At 40.9% G+C, this 15,668-nt stretch overlaps 1 protein-coding gene across 1 annotated transcript in view; it reads right to left on the bottom strand.

The window, feature by feature from the left end:
- Positions 1 to 15,668, bottom strand: part of BLTP2 (bridge-like lipid transfer protein family member 2) — a 604,102-nt gene that overhangs the window by 248,719 nt on the left and 339,715 nt on the right. The window lies entirely within an intron of this gene.

Here is a 15,668-nt window from a genome sequence, read left to right as displayed (position 1 = left end):
TGCTTCGTGGTCGGATACTTCTCCGAAGATATCCAGAGTATATTAAGTACTTTCGCGCTGTATTTCCCGCCTTGGAGTGGCACCGAGAAAATCGAAATGGAGTCTGCTCAATCTGAAGGAAGCTGGACTGACATGGCTAAGCACGAAGGCCGCCCACTATGTTTTCGACCGAAGATGAGACTTTCCTGATCGAATGGACAGGGGGACAGAGGGAAACGTGTACGATAAGAATACTGTCAAGAGTACAGTGGATTGCGCACAGGGGACCCTGAAGGATGGTTTCGAACCGGAGCGCAGCAATACGCGTCCGAACCCGATAGTGGAAAACAATCTAACAATGGAGTCGATGCACATGCGCACAATTATCGAAAGGAGAAGTCACCTTACCTCGTGACTTGGAAAGACTTCTTTGAAGAAAAACAACTTGCAAACATACAGACCCAATACTAGATGGCAGGAGTGACCCAACATTAGATGGCAGAAGTATGCAAAGCATGTGTATCTACAGCACACTTGCCTCAACCACTGTATTTCGAGACACCTGCACTTTGTTAAGAGAAATCAATACAACCATTGAAGAAAAAAGCTGCAGTCTCCAGTGCTGCATTCACATGTAAATCACTAACTACAATGCCAGGGTCGATGCTCAGTATTATTGTTGCACAACTGATAAGTGATAAGAGATAAGAGATCTACCTTCAACAACCCATCCTCCATTAACTGCACCTGATGATTCAACCTTCAGCAACCACGCCCACCTCACTTATTCCTCTGTCATCAAAGTCCTTGTCAATGCCACTGTATATAATGCCCATGTCCACGCCATTGACAACACAACTTGAAGAATGTCCTTATTCAACCATAACTTCAGCTAAGAGAGAGGTGTCTGTCTTGTTTGCTCGTGACTTGTCTTCCAGTAAAGCTTACCCACACCTGTCAATGAAGGCCCTAGATGCAGTAGTGGAATCACAGGCCACCAGTCCAACACAGCTACACGTCAAGTATCAGGAAAACAAGGCTGATGTTATGACCATATGTCCCACATGAGGAAAAAGAAGTAGGCACTTTTCTCAGAAGGAAGTCTTACATCGAGGTTATGGGCACTCAGTTTGATAGATAGTTCAAGTTTACATGGGTCACCACGTAGTCAAATATTTCAGATCCTCGTGGTGCATTACATAGCAGGGGAATATTATAGAGGGTTCAAAAAGCCCAATCAAATCATAAGTATTATCTGTCACCTTAGCCAACACAACAGACGCAACCAACACCAGCTTTTCTGGCATTTCTCAACCATGAAAGTAGGAAGCTGGCTCTTTGTTTGTGTGCTATATAAAAAAAACAATATACATTGTAAAGAGACCAAGGGTTGCCTTACTAGTGGATAGCGGATCCATGCAATCCCAAAGTGCTCTATTAGGGGGTAGTGTGGTTGGGCAACCTTAGGCTTAAAAAAGAGAAGGAGTGGCCCCACCATCCAAAAGATGGGGTACCATATACAGTAAATGTATGAATAAAGATTTCTCTTGGATTACAACTCACAAAGGGTTAATTTTTACCGCATTCAACCGTACAAAGGGCATTCAGATAAACTTATTTCACTGTTGTCTCAGAACCCATAAACCAATTATAAACACAAAAATCTTTCATGAGTATCACAAACGTTCATTTATTAAAACCAAAATCAATAATGTAAGACACAGAAATGTAAACCAATGGTTTCTAAAGAAGTTAACAAATATATTCCGACAGACTCATACATATAACAATTACATTTCAATATATATGAGAGACTAACACAAAAACACATTAAAAATCATCATAAACACGTTAATTCGACTGAATCAGTCCTGTTGGAGTCTATCAATCCTATTATAATTAGGCTCAAACGTTCCTCGAATTTAACAATAGCAATAGAAAAGCGTCAATGCGTTTCGGTGAGCTGTATATTTCTAAGCCATCTTCTTCAGGACTCTTAACTTTAGTGTCTCTCTTAGAAGTAACACAATATCATGCATGCCTGTGTTAAACCAAAAGATATATCACAATCCTATATCACATGTGATCAAACAAGACAATACATATAGTCATTTTTGTAATTAAAATCCATGCAATAATGTTCAACATTTATAAAACTAGAATAATTTTTTTTATATCTATTAATAAAAAAACGGTTTCTATATACACTTTATAATTGTTTTAAGGCCACTTTTTCTAGTTCACCAATAAATTCACACTCATGGGCATCTGCCCCCATTATTCACTCTCCTTTTATTCTAGTGTCCATTCTTACCTCCCATAGAGGACTAAGGAGGTATTACCAGGCGCAGGTTTTCATCACTTTCCCCACCTCAGACACTAGTATTTATCTGGGGATTGTACCTCATGTGTCATCCATAACATATCGATATTCCATTATAATTTGAATGTTGATAAGATATTTCTGTGTTATGTACAATAGTCCTCATCTACACCTTTAAAAACTTTCTATGGATCATCATACTAATGTTATATACCTCTTATTGGCACTATTCCATCATGAAGAAATACGTTTTCAATCATATTTCATTATTGGTATATGACGTCTTCTTATTACTTGAAGTTGTAGATTCTGGCTTAAATAAAATTAAATAATAAAGATCAAGGAAATCCCATCAAATGTGTAGTCTCAAATTTATGATTATTAAGTAGCAATAGTGACACCCACCTAGGACCTTGATGTTCACTAGTTTCTCAAGAAATGAACTGCAAAAAATTCAGGAATTTCTGCTCCAAATTGTCATTAATTCGTGCGGTGGGCCAATAAAAACAAAGGTCAACGGGTTTTGGCAGCCTTATAAAAGATGTATAGGTGAAGATTGTAAGCATCATATTCCTGCATTTCTTAGGGGCCTAACTTTCACTAAATAAAGGATATTATGTCATGAACCAGGGCCACATACCTCCAGTAATAAAGTTCACTTAGCTGGAGGCTAATCAGTCCTCTGCCCGAAAAAGGATTTCAAATTTTCTTCAACCATAAAAGTTGTTTCCCGATACATTTTACTGGGTTCTAGAAATATATATATATATAATTAGGCTTTCCTGTTTTCAGTTTCTATGTTTGGTAAATTCTGGTGGGGTTTTTTCAGTGTTTTCAACACTTTAAAAAACTGTTGTTATCAGTGGTTACACATTTTCGCACCACTAGAAACAACAAAGTTTTTTTCCGGTGTTTAGGGAACGTTTTGCTTTTATTATTGCTTGCTTGCTGCACTTATAGAACATGATGTATAGACAATGTATGAATAGTGTATATGAGGTCCAAATAGAGTTTTGCAAATTAAACGTATTGTAATACACCATACAATACTTCTTCAGTGAGTCTTTGGTCATGTGCACTCGCCCTTTCCTTGCCATGTAAATTACTGTGAAAAGACCCTCTCTAAATTGGCACTTGAGATGGGCAACTCCAAAACAGCGAGTACACAATTTGTTAACTCTGGCCACTGACATAACTTTTCCTGCCAATACTGGTTGCTGGGCCAAAGTCACTAAAGGTGTCCCCCAGCCTACCCTCAAGGAGAGGTTTCACGTCTGCACCAATTATGCTGAACACTTGGCAGGCAAGGCTTTTTTCAAGCTCTAGTTTTTTTTTTGTCCACTAAAGAAGTTATGTTTTCCTGTAAAAATCTAATAATGCAGTAGAGTGCACTTTTTTCACATCACTATGTTTATGCGACCAAAGATCCTCACATTTCTTGCCTTTGGCACTATCACTCAGCAAAAATTCTGTAAATGGTTGCCACATGGATAATACAGCATTCATAGCCCCTTTGAGTGAGAACCACCAGCTAAGGGACACAGTTGAGATGGCTCTTTCTTTGATGCCATACAAAGCACAACATAATAAATATTTGCATTTAAGTTCCTGTGAATAAGGAAACTGTTTCACGTCTACACCAATTATGCTGAACACTTGGCAGGCAAGGCTTTTTTCAAGCTCTAGTTTTTTTTATGTCCACTAAAGAAGTTATGTTTTCCTGTAAAAATCTAATAATGCAGTAGAGTGCACTTTTTTCACATCACTATGTTTATGCGACCAAAGATCCTCACATTTCTTGCCTTTGGCACTATCACTCAGCAAACATTCTGTAAATGGTTGCCAGATGGATAGTATAGCATTCATAGCCCCTTTGAGTGAGAACCATCAGCTAAGGGACACAGTTGAGATGAGTCTTTCTTTGATGCCATACAAAGCACAACATAATAAATATTTGCATTTAAGTTCCTGTGCATAAGGAAACTGTGCACCAGAATTGACTAAAAAGTAAATAGCATCCCTCATTAACTCTGAAGATTGCAAAGATGCTTTCGGCATACCATCTAACAAGTGGCAAGGATCTCCTACAAGGAATCACTTCACCTCAGGTATCAATTTTGACAGCTCATCACACAACTTTTTCATATATGTAGCTGAATCACTGCAAATACAAACAATATCACTCAAATCTTTGTTGAACTTGGAAAGAACATTTTTTGCAGAGCATTCCAAGTGACACGGTGTTCCATGTTCTCCAAAAGTCTGTTGTCACGTTTTCATCAATATCCTTGATCTTTGGCGATTGCACTCTTTATACATAGACTTGTCACTATACCTTGCATCAAATGTTTAAATCCTGAGGTGTTGGCAATTCATCTACTGTCAATACTGACCCAATAGAAACTGTGGGCTGATGTATTAAGGGGTTTTACCCATTCTCGGTGGGTAAATTTGACTACACATATCAGGAAAGCTTCTTATGAAACAAGCCATTTGACCTAACAGCGAAAGAATCAAACGGAGCCAAAATATCAAATATGATTTTGATATTTCCTGATTCTCTACAGTTTATAAAATAATTAAACAAGACATAAAACATGCTTCTAAACCCTGCACCTTTAGACCAAAGACCACAAAACTGAAAAAAGCAAAAGAAAGAAGAAACAATATTTTAGGGTATCCCTAAACAACAAAACTCAAGCAGAATAATGTTAGCCCAGGCTTTGTTACTGCTAGCTTGTATAACAACGTTATATTGTATTGGCCCAGTCAGGAAGTAAATAAATGACTCTTTCATTCTCTTTGTCCTTTCTTTGAATGGCATTTAGTTTGTGCTTGTGCAGATGTTTTTTCAGTGTTTATATGTTTTCACCGGTGAGGGCTATTTCTCTTTCAGTGGGGTTTTATCAGTTATTATAGGTTTAAACCTAAAACCCCACAGCCTATATATAATTTAGAATCAAAAGAGGTCAATCGACCAATAATTCCTGTCATTAATACACAAGGGCAATTATATACGTCTATGTTAAGAACGAACGGGTCAAACTATTACCTCATTATAGTGGTATCAAAGGGGGATAATATATCTCCACCTTACACTGAGTCCTATCCAATATTCGCTATTTTTTACCTTTTGAAAAATCCGCCCACAACGTGAAGAATTGTCCGGTCTCGCTCCGCAATAGGAAGACGAAAATCCTCCTCACCTCGGTCTTAAATACCCATTGGTGATACCCCACACCTGGTGCTACCTGGAACGTCATCAACATGCGTATAACGCCGCACACGTCGGCGTGTCATGTGTGACGAGCACCGCGTATTACCCCCGCCTTGCGCATTCGGGCCAAGTCCTATCTGGAATTTGTAATTAGAGTATATGAAAGAAGTACTTACAACTTTCAATAATGATATTGAAAGGTATGGATCACTGTTTAAATACAATTCATGTCGGAGATTTCATGAATAAAACCTACATTAATACCTACTATATAATATCAATTTGCCAAATTTTAATTATGTCATTCTACATCTATATATTTATATGTGTACAAAAGGTCTTGTTACCGTTTATTGGGAACATCAACAATGTAATATTATTAAATTCCCTTGGGTGTTGCCAATGATGGGTCCACTGATTGTGCAGCGGTTACCAGCCGGTACAAGACCCTATTGCTCAATCCGCAGTGATCCATCGGTTTTTATAATTGGTTTATGGGTTCTGAGAAGACAGTGGAATAAGAATATCTGAATGCCCTTTGTATGGTTGAATGCTGTAAAAATGAACGCATTGTGAGATGTAATCCAAGAGAAATCTTTATTCATATATTTACTGTATATGGTACCCCATCATTTGGATAGTGGGGCCACTCCCTCTCTTTTTTGAACAATTTGTACAACCTTCGGGTCGGGGAGCAAAGTTATTTTTGAACGACCTATCATTCAGGCTATAATATATATCTGTTGACTGGGTGTTTGATTGGTTCAGATGCTCCGTCCATCACCACCCCCTTATGTACCACTTTGTTAGCCATAAGTTGGCAGTGTATGCTCAGACGTGAGTCGTTTGCTCACTTTGCCACTGGATTCAAGCAAGCCTGGCTGAAGACGGCTGCATTGCCAGAAACCGGTCCTAGAAACCTTGTTTCCGGTCCAGGGAAGGCATGGTTTGGCAGTTCAGGATGAGGCACAGGGTCAGACTGATTTGCATATGGCCATGTCTGAACTGGGGTGGCAGAGTGGGCTAAAGAACGGTGATAGATTAAACCCAGATCTGTTGACTGGATGTGACTGTTTGATTGGTTCAGATGCTCCGTCCATCACCAGCCCCTTTTGTACCGCTTTGTTAGCCATAAGTTGGAAGGGTATGCTCAGACGGGAGTCCCTTGCTCACTTTGCCACTGGATTCAAGCAAGCCAGGCTGAAGACGGCTGTAATGCCAGAAACCGGTCCTAGGAAGCTTGTTTCCGGTCCAGGGAAGAAATGGCTTGGCAATTCGGGCTGGACTGTTCCCATGAGGCACAGGGTCAGACTAATTTGCATATGGCCATGTCTGAACTGGAGTGGCAGAGTGGGCTAAAGAACAGTGATGGATTAAACCCAGATCTGTTGACTGAGTGCGACTGTTTGATTGGTTCAGATGCTCCGTCCATCACCATTCCCTTCTGTACAGCTTTGTTAGCCATAAATTGGCAGGGTATGCTCAGACGTGAGTCCCTTGCTCACTTTGCCACTGGATTTAAGCAAGCCTGGCTGAAGACGGCTGTAATGCCAGAAGCCGGTCCTAGGAAGCTTGTTTCCGGTCCAGGGAAGGCATGGCTTGGCAGTTCGGGCTGGACTGTTTCCATGAGGCACAGGGTCAGACTGATTTGCATATGGCCATGTCTGAACTGGGGTGGCAGAGTGGGCTAAAGAACAGTGATGGATTAATCCCTCATTTGTTGACTAGGTGTGAGTGTTTGATTGGTTCAGATGCTCCGTCCATCTCCACTCCCTTCTGTACAGCTTTGTTAGCCATAAATTGGCAGGGTATGCTCAGACGTGGTTCCCTTGCTCACTTTGCCACTGGATTTAAGCAAGCCTGGCTGAAGACGGCTGTAATGCCAGAAGCCGGTCCTAGGAAGCTTGTTTCCGGTCCAGGGAAGGCATGGCTTGGCAGTTCGGGCTGGACTGTTTCCGTGAGGCACAGGGTCAGACTGATTTGCATATGGCCATGTCTGAACTGGGGTGGCAGTATGGGCTAAAGAACAGTGATGGATTAATCCCTCATCTGTTGACTAGGTGTGAGTGTTTGATTGGTTCAGATGCTCCGTCCATCACCACCCCCTTATGTAACGCTTTGTTAGCCATAAGTTGGCAGGGTATGCTCAGATGTTAGTCCCTTGCTCACTTTGCCACTGGATTCAAGCAAGCCTGGCTGAAGACGGCTGTAATGCCAGAAACAGATCCTAGGAAGCTTGTTTCCGGTCCAGGGAAGGCATGGCTTGGCAGTTCGCGCTGGACTGTTTCCGTGAGGCACCGGGCAGAATGATTTGCATATGGCCATGTCTGAACTGGGGGTGGCAGAGTGGGCTAAAGAACGGTGATGGATTAAACCCAGATCTGTTGACTGGGTGTGAGTGTTTGATTGGTTCAGATGCTCCGTCCATCACCACCCCCTTTTGTATCACATAATGCATATCTTGCCAGTGTCTAGAGTTGTGTACAACCTACTGACAATATGGATCCGTTTAAAACATTCGGATTCTGCAAGGATCAATTCAACAAAATATGAGCACTAAGAGAGGAAATAAAGTAAAAATCCTTAGAAGAACTTAAAACCGAAGGAGAGGGTTATAAGGATTATTTAATCAATAAAAAGACTAAAAAACTTCGAAAGGATGTTAATAAGTATAGCATGGAACTAAATTATCCTTACTTAGGAAAATACTATTATCAACAAAAAAGAGAACAAGGATGTGACAGACCCTTACTCACAGAGACCCACATATACAAGAGGCGGAAGAAAACTAATCACGTTTTTCGATGACCTCTGCGAAGATGAGGGAACAATGAGATCAGATCACGGCATGAATTATCCAAACCAGGAATACGGGCCTGGCCCCTCTGCTTCGTCCTCTTCCTCTTTTTTAGATCAACGCCCAAGGAGGGGAATCAAAACAAATCGACATTATGGAAGAGGACAATACATGAGGAATCCCACCCAGGAAGAATTCCTTGAAACAAGGAATCAGAAGTATTGGCGGTGAAAACATTTTCCATTATTAATCTGGCTGGTAGACCATTAAACAAAATTGAATTAGATGTTTTAGAGAAAGGATTTAGTTTTGCACCAACAACATAAGTTAACAAATTTATGTTGGAAAAGGATCGTAAATCCTTTTTTCGTAAAATTAGACTAAAACTTTTTTTTTTAAACAGAGAATACACTGAGAATAATATAATCTCTGGTTTAAGACCCAAGTCTACCTTTACCCCCAATATCAGCCAAGTGAGTAGAAATATCAACATATTTGAACAAATAGTGGAGTCTAAAATACGAAATATCTGGGACAATCCATCACCAATGACTAATAACATGAATAAATGACATAGGGAAGCTATTACATCCCTTAAAAATGACTTAAGTATCACTATAAAGCCTGCTGATAAAGGGGGAGGAGTGGTCATTTTTGATACCTCATACTATGAACACAGGATTATGGATCTTTTGAATGTGGAGGAACATTATTTTTAAGGTGCCCATGAAGAAATGGACCGCACTTAGAACATAAATTGCTGCTCTCCTATCTATTGCATAGGAGAATGATTGGATAATAGATAGCGAATACAAGTTTCTGACCAACGTTAAGGCCATTATACCAGCGATATATTGTCTTCCTAGGATCCATAATAATTAAGAAAATCCCCCCTTAAGACCCATTGTAAGCTGCATTGGTTCGCCATTAGAACTATTAAGCAAATCCATAGACAGCTTCCTTAAACCCCTAGCGCAGAAACAAAAATCATATATAAAAGATTCAGCACATATGATCGGTATCATTGAGGGTTCCAGTTTTAACAATCAATCACAATTACTGGTAACCCTTGATATCGAGGCCCTTTATACGAATATACCCCAAGATAACACTATAGCTGTCATCAAGAACATCCTGGAGCCTGCAGAATGCAGAGGGGCAAATGCAGATTTTATAATTGAATGCACAAGATTAGTTCTGAAACACAATATGTTCTTTTTCAAAGATAGTCTATACCTTCAACGCAAAGGGACCAGCATCTGGGCCACTTGTGTCCCTAGTCTGGAATGCCTCTATTTGGGTCAAATTGAGGAAAAACATATCCTCAATGAAACTGTACCATTTTTCAAAAATGTGTCTAAATGGTACATATTTATAGATTTATTTATTTGAAAGGTTTTATAAAGAGCGAACAAGACCCAGAACGGGTGTCAGAGGGTTGCACAGAGAGGACAATTAGCGTTGCCATGGGGAGACAGTAAAATTACAATACAACAAAGGTAGCATAAGAAGGACCAGGTGAAGGCCCTACTAGAATAGGCTGTGCAGTTTAAGCAGAGCACCACACACCAAGAACGATGCAGTACATTTCAAATCAACTGCAAATTTAAACCATATTAGAAAGTAAGATTGTCTGGCATAGATTTCAATACACAAAGTAAAAAAGATTGTCGAGCACTCGAGGGACGTGATTATCACAAAAACATAGAGGCTGTTGCTGTTGAAGTTCTTCCAAAAGTAACCATTTGACTTGTTTCTTAAAAGAAGCATTTGAGGGGTTGGTTCTGATATCCGTTGGAAGGGCATTCTAGATTCTTGGCGCCAGCCCTGAGAAGGTGCGATTATAGGTTGTTTTTTTATTGAATTTGGGTGGTTTCAGGAGTAGGGTATTCAAGCTTCTTAAGTTTCGACTGTAACCAGAGAGCTCGAGTTTCTTTGCCAGGTAAACAGGACTATTGCGATGAATAGCTTTATGTGTCAGACAAGCAATCTTGAAGCGAATCCTTGCTTAAATCAGAAGGCAGTTAAGTTGAATTTGGTCAGGTGTAATATGATAATGCTTTCTGGAGCATGTGATTAGTCTGGCAGAGGCGTTCAGAGTAGCTCTTGGTGGCGCTAACCTTGCTTTAGGAAGCCCTACTAGGGTTACCAAACCATATTCAACTCGCTTGATAACAAGTGATTGGACTGCTGATGGACGTCCTCAGGAGGTAGGAAAGGTTTGATTTTCCTGAGAGTGTTGAGGTAATGGTTCGCACTCTTAGTAGTAGCCCTGATGTGCCTTGCAGGTTTAGAAATTTGTCCAGAGTGACACCTAAAGAGCAAGCGGAGTCCACCACGTGCGGGGAGCAGTTGAGTGAGGAGATATCTTTGATCCAGTTTTGCTTTGGGGTCTCTTGTTTGCGGGTTGTAATCAGGAGAAATTCTATTTTGAGTGCATTCAGTAAAAGATGGTTATATGTTAGCCATTTTTGAGTTTTTTAGATCTCAGCATCAAGAATGCCGTGGCAGCTTAGTAGTAGAACTCTTCACGAAACCTACTGATAAGAATACATTATTGCATTACACCAGTTACCACCCTAGAGCCCAAAAAGACCATATCCCCTTTGGGCAGTTCCTTTGGCTCCAAAGGATCTGTTCTTCAGTGGAAGACTTTTATAAGCACTCAGAGAATCTTTAAACAAAACTAAAAGACAGAGGCCAACCAAAGAAATTAATAAATCATTCTTTTAAACGCACCAGTTTCTACGATCGCGATAGCATGTTTACAGATACAAAAAAAGCGACAAGAGAAGAACGAAATCCAAAAAATAGTGTTTGTGAGCCAGTTTTCAGGCATTAGTAATAAAAATAAAAAACATAATTAATTCCAACTGGAGTATTCATAACGACAATTAACAGAATACTCTAGATCAGCCACTTTTAGCATTTAAACGCAATAATAATTTAACAAAGGAATTGGTACATACCTATAGAGACATTTCAGAATCAGAACAACGCACAGGGACTAGGGCTGTAGGCAACTATAAGTGTGGTAGCTGCATGATTTGTGATCAGTGTGCAGTGGGGAAAAACATTACAAATAACAAAGATATTCTCTCAGCGAAGGACCTCAATAATTGCAGAAGTAGTAATATTGTTTATCTGCTCCTATGCACATGTGACTTAGGATACGTGGACGAAACAGCACGAGAACTGAGAGTCCGCCTGTAAGAGCAGAAATCTGAAATAAAAAAATAGCAAGGATAATGACCCACCAGTGGACCATTTTAAAAAGGCAGGTCATGCATGCACTGATGTCAAATGGTTCATTATTGCAAAAATCAAAGGAAACAAAAGAGGAGGGAACCTCACTGTCAAATGAAAGAACCGAGAACAGTGGTACATCTCCATCCTAGACACAGTTAGAACAGGCCTGAATTCCAAAGAAGATTGGATGAGACTAATTGGTTGAAGAATTATCATTTATAGTAAAGTGTGAATAGAACATAAGGGATATTTATCCAACACTGTAGGGTGTAATTAGAGGATTAGTCCCTGAAATCGGCAAACTAGATCTCTACCAATATATCATGCAATACTGAAAAATTGGCAGATTTACAATAACGGATGTTCCTCTTGCATGGAAATCATATATAAGAGAATGAGTGAGCACCACTGTCTTTGGCTTCTTGCCACCGATGGATCACTGCGGATTGAGCAATAGGGTCTTGTACTGTCTGGCACCCACTGCACAATCTTCGATCCCATCATTGGCAACACATAGGGGAATTTAATAATATTACATTGTTGATATTCCCAATAAACGGTAACGAGTCCTTTTGTACACATATAAATATATAGATATAAAATGGCATAAATAAAAATGAGGCACATTTATATTATATAGTAGTATCATTGTAGGTCTTGTTCATTCTATCTCCGACATGAATTGTGTTTAAACAATGATCCATACCTTTCAATATCATTATTGAAAGTTGTAATTATTTCTTCCATATTCTCTATTTACAAATTCCAGATAGGACTCGGCCCGAATGCGCAAGGCGTGTGTAATGCGTGGATCAGCGTATAACACCACAAACGTCGACGTATGGGCTTTATACGCACGTTGATGACGTTCAGGGTAGCACCAGGTGTGCATTATCACCAATGAGTATTTAAGAACGCAGTGAGGATGGTTTTTCGTCTTCCTATTGCGGAGTGTGACCAGACGATTCTTCACATTGTGGACGGATTTCTCAAAAGGTAAAAAATAGGGAACATCAGATAGGACGCGGTGTAAGGTGGAGATATAGTATCCCTCTTTCTTTGATACCACTATAACGAGGTCATTTTTTGACCCGTTCTTTCTTAACATAGACGTATACAATATAATTGCCCTTGTGTATTAATGGCATCAATTATTGGACGGTTGACCTCATTTGAGTTTAAATTATATATATCTTTCTAGAACCCCGTGAAACGTATTGGGAAACAACTCCTATGGTTGAGGAAAATTCTAAATCCTTTTTCAGGCAGAGGACTGTTTAGCCTCTTGCTAGATACATCTTTTATAGGGCTGCCAAAACCTGTTGACCTTTGTTTTTTATTGGTCCACCGCAACAATTAATGAAATTTTGGAACAGAAATTCCTGATTTTTTTAACTGATCATTTCTTGACAAACTAGTGGTGAACCCGCCGGCGAACCACCAACCTGAGTCCCTATCCCCACTGTGGGGCCCGAAGGCACACTAAAGAGAGGGGGGGAACCAAAGATGGTCTGCAGAGCCCTGGAATAAACCTCCATCTGGGTCCGTGTCGCTACAGCACCATGAAACGGTGGGTAGGCGGTGGCCGACTCCTGAGGCCCATGTCCAGTGAAGACCGGGAGCAGCGGGCCCCCGACGTCACGCTTGTGTGAGGTCGCCGACCTCCGTGACTTCTTCTGGTGCTTACCAGAGGCAGGCAAGTGACATCCACGGGAACGACTCCTGTATCTGCCCCGAACAGGAACCTCAGCATGGAAGGAAGAACTGCGCCGTTTGGATCCTTCCGCTGGAGACGGAGGTCGGCGTCGCGAGGATCGGCACACTGTTCCAGACGCGAAAAGACGTCGAAAAGGACTGATACCAAAACAGGCCAGAGGAACCGCTACTCCCGGAACTGCGTTGGGACACGGAAAAGAGAAACCGGACGTCAGCAGGCAGAGGGAGACATTTATGGCTCCACTGACGTCACTTCTGTAGGGATGATGTCAGGACGTAGCCGGGCCCCCCCCTGGCATGCAGAGGTATCACTGCGGAAAATTTTTTGGGGATCCAGTCTGACACCTGGGGGATATTCTAAGGTAAGGAATCTGCGGCTAAATGTCTCTGACAGATTACTTAGAACTATGGTCCCACGGATACAAAAATGACAAACTCCATACTAATTGATAATGTAGTGATAGATTAGTCAAAGACAAATCAAACAGAAAAATAGGGGACCCTTACGTATATAGAACATAAAAAATAAGTATAAAAATAATAATAATAGTGACAGATGCTGGGTAAGAGATTACTCCTTTACAAAGTGTCAAGTATCCCATGAGAATCCGTGCAATACCTAGAATATACACCACAACCAACAGGATCCTGCAAATCCCATCAAGTAGGTTAAAAATCGGTTGAATCAATAATTAAACATATACCAGTCAAGGACAAATAATTACATCTAGGACAGTTTTCACAGACACAATTTGAAAGAAGAGTAAGAATGGGGCACTTAGCCATCAGAGATAGGATCCATAGCTGTATTAAATCTATGGCTCCAAAAATTAACAATATAATTAAACTGTCAATAAGCGGCACTCAGCCTGTAACTGAGAAATAGAAATAAAAAGATACATTTATGTCAATATTCATTTTGCAGAAGAGTGAATAATATTTGAGCTATGTAAATGTAATACATGTCACACAAAGTCGGTGCCCATATTGTGGCCTTTTATGAAGTTTATATGTAATTGTTAAAGTTGAAATGTAACCAAAACCACAATTTCCAGAATGCCCCATAATAGACAGGATGGGCAATGTGTATTTAAAGATGAACCTGACATAGGACTCACTAACCGTGTGCAAGACTCGGAATATTTGAAATGCGTAGGTGTTTGCTACGTTAAATAAACAATTGTGGAATTTCTACTGGAGACTGGAGTGCAGCGACTTTTTTCAAAAGTGGATGTGCCATTAATTAGGGGGACTTGGTCGAGCCCCAACGCTAGCACCAACAGAGGAGTGCGTCGTAATTTTCAGACCGCGTTTGTTCCAGTGAGCTGGAAAAACAAAGAGTTGATTTTACTTCTGCCAATACATTCCAGCAGTCAGGTGTGGGGCAACCTGTGTGTTTTTGATGTTATACGGCTAGTCCGGTCGGGAGAATGTCGCGCTGCTGTTCAGGCGGACCCACAGTGCTCAGGCATAACGAGCGCTGACAGGAGTGAAGGGGGCCTGAATGCTGGAATGTACTGGCAGAAGTAAAAGCAACTCTTGGTTTTTCCAGCCCACTGAGGTAAGATATTGTGTCAACTACCCAACCAGAGTTTGCGGCACCCAATCAGGCATGAATGGAACAAAGTCTGAGCAACAATAAGCACAGACTACAACGACCATGAGGCCATGTTTTGCTGATGCCCAAGTGGGCGGGACTTCAATTTCAATAAAGTTTGTTTCCGCAATTATCCACTGTCCCCGCTTGGTTGAGTAGAGCCAGTGATCAAGAGCAACACATTGCTTGAAACGCGTTTGGCAGTCACGTTTTGAGAATCTGAGGGCTGACTGACACTGCTGCTGCCGGTGGAGTGTGAGCGTTTACCCTTTCAGGTGCAACACCCTCAATGGTGCAACCTGTGTTTTTGATATATATATATATATATATATATATATATATATATATATATATATATATATAGTCGCTCCAAGGTTGTCCACCTTTGAGTAGCGCACAAGCAGCAGCTTGATTTATGTGTAGGTGAGGACGGGGATCCGCTTGTAGATGCCGCTCCGTAATGGATCTGCCAGACGCGTTTCGAAGCTCCATATGCTTCTCTTCAGGGGCTTTAACGGAAGCGGTGTGCGCAACCGCTAACCCACTGCTCCATTTTCCATATGACACACCCACCAATGGGAGGCTCAAATGAGACTGTGTATTATGGGAAGTGTGGTGCGGAAAGCACACAATCAAGTCCTGTATGGAACCCGCAAGTGGGATATATATATATATTGAAAACCAGTCCAAACTCTCAATTAAGAAAGGCGCTGACTCCGTGAATCATAATCCAAAGAAAGTTTATTTTCTCAGTTGCTGCTTGGACGCGTTTCAGCGGCTTGCTCCCGCC

Source organism: Lissotriton vulgaris, chromosome 2_1 (assembly GCF_964263255.1).
Source record: "Lissotriton vulgaris chromosome 2_1, aLisVul1.2, whole genome shotgun sequence".
NCBI lineage: Eukaryota > Metazoa > Chordata > Amphibia > Caudata > Salamandridae > Lissotriton > Lissotriton vulgaris.
Note: the sequence above shows the minus strand (reverse complement) of the source record. Positions and strands in the feature narration are given on the sequence as shown.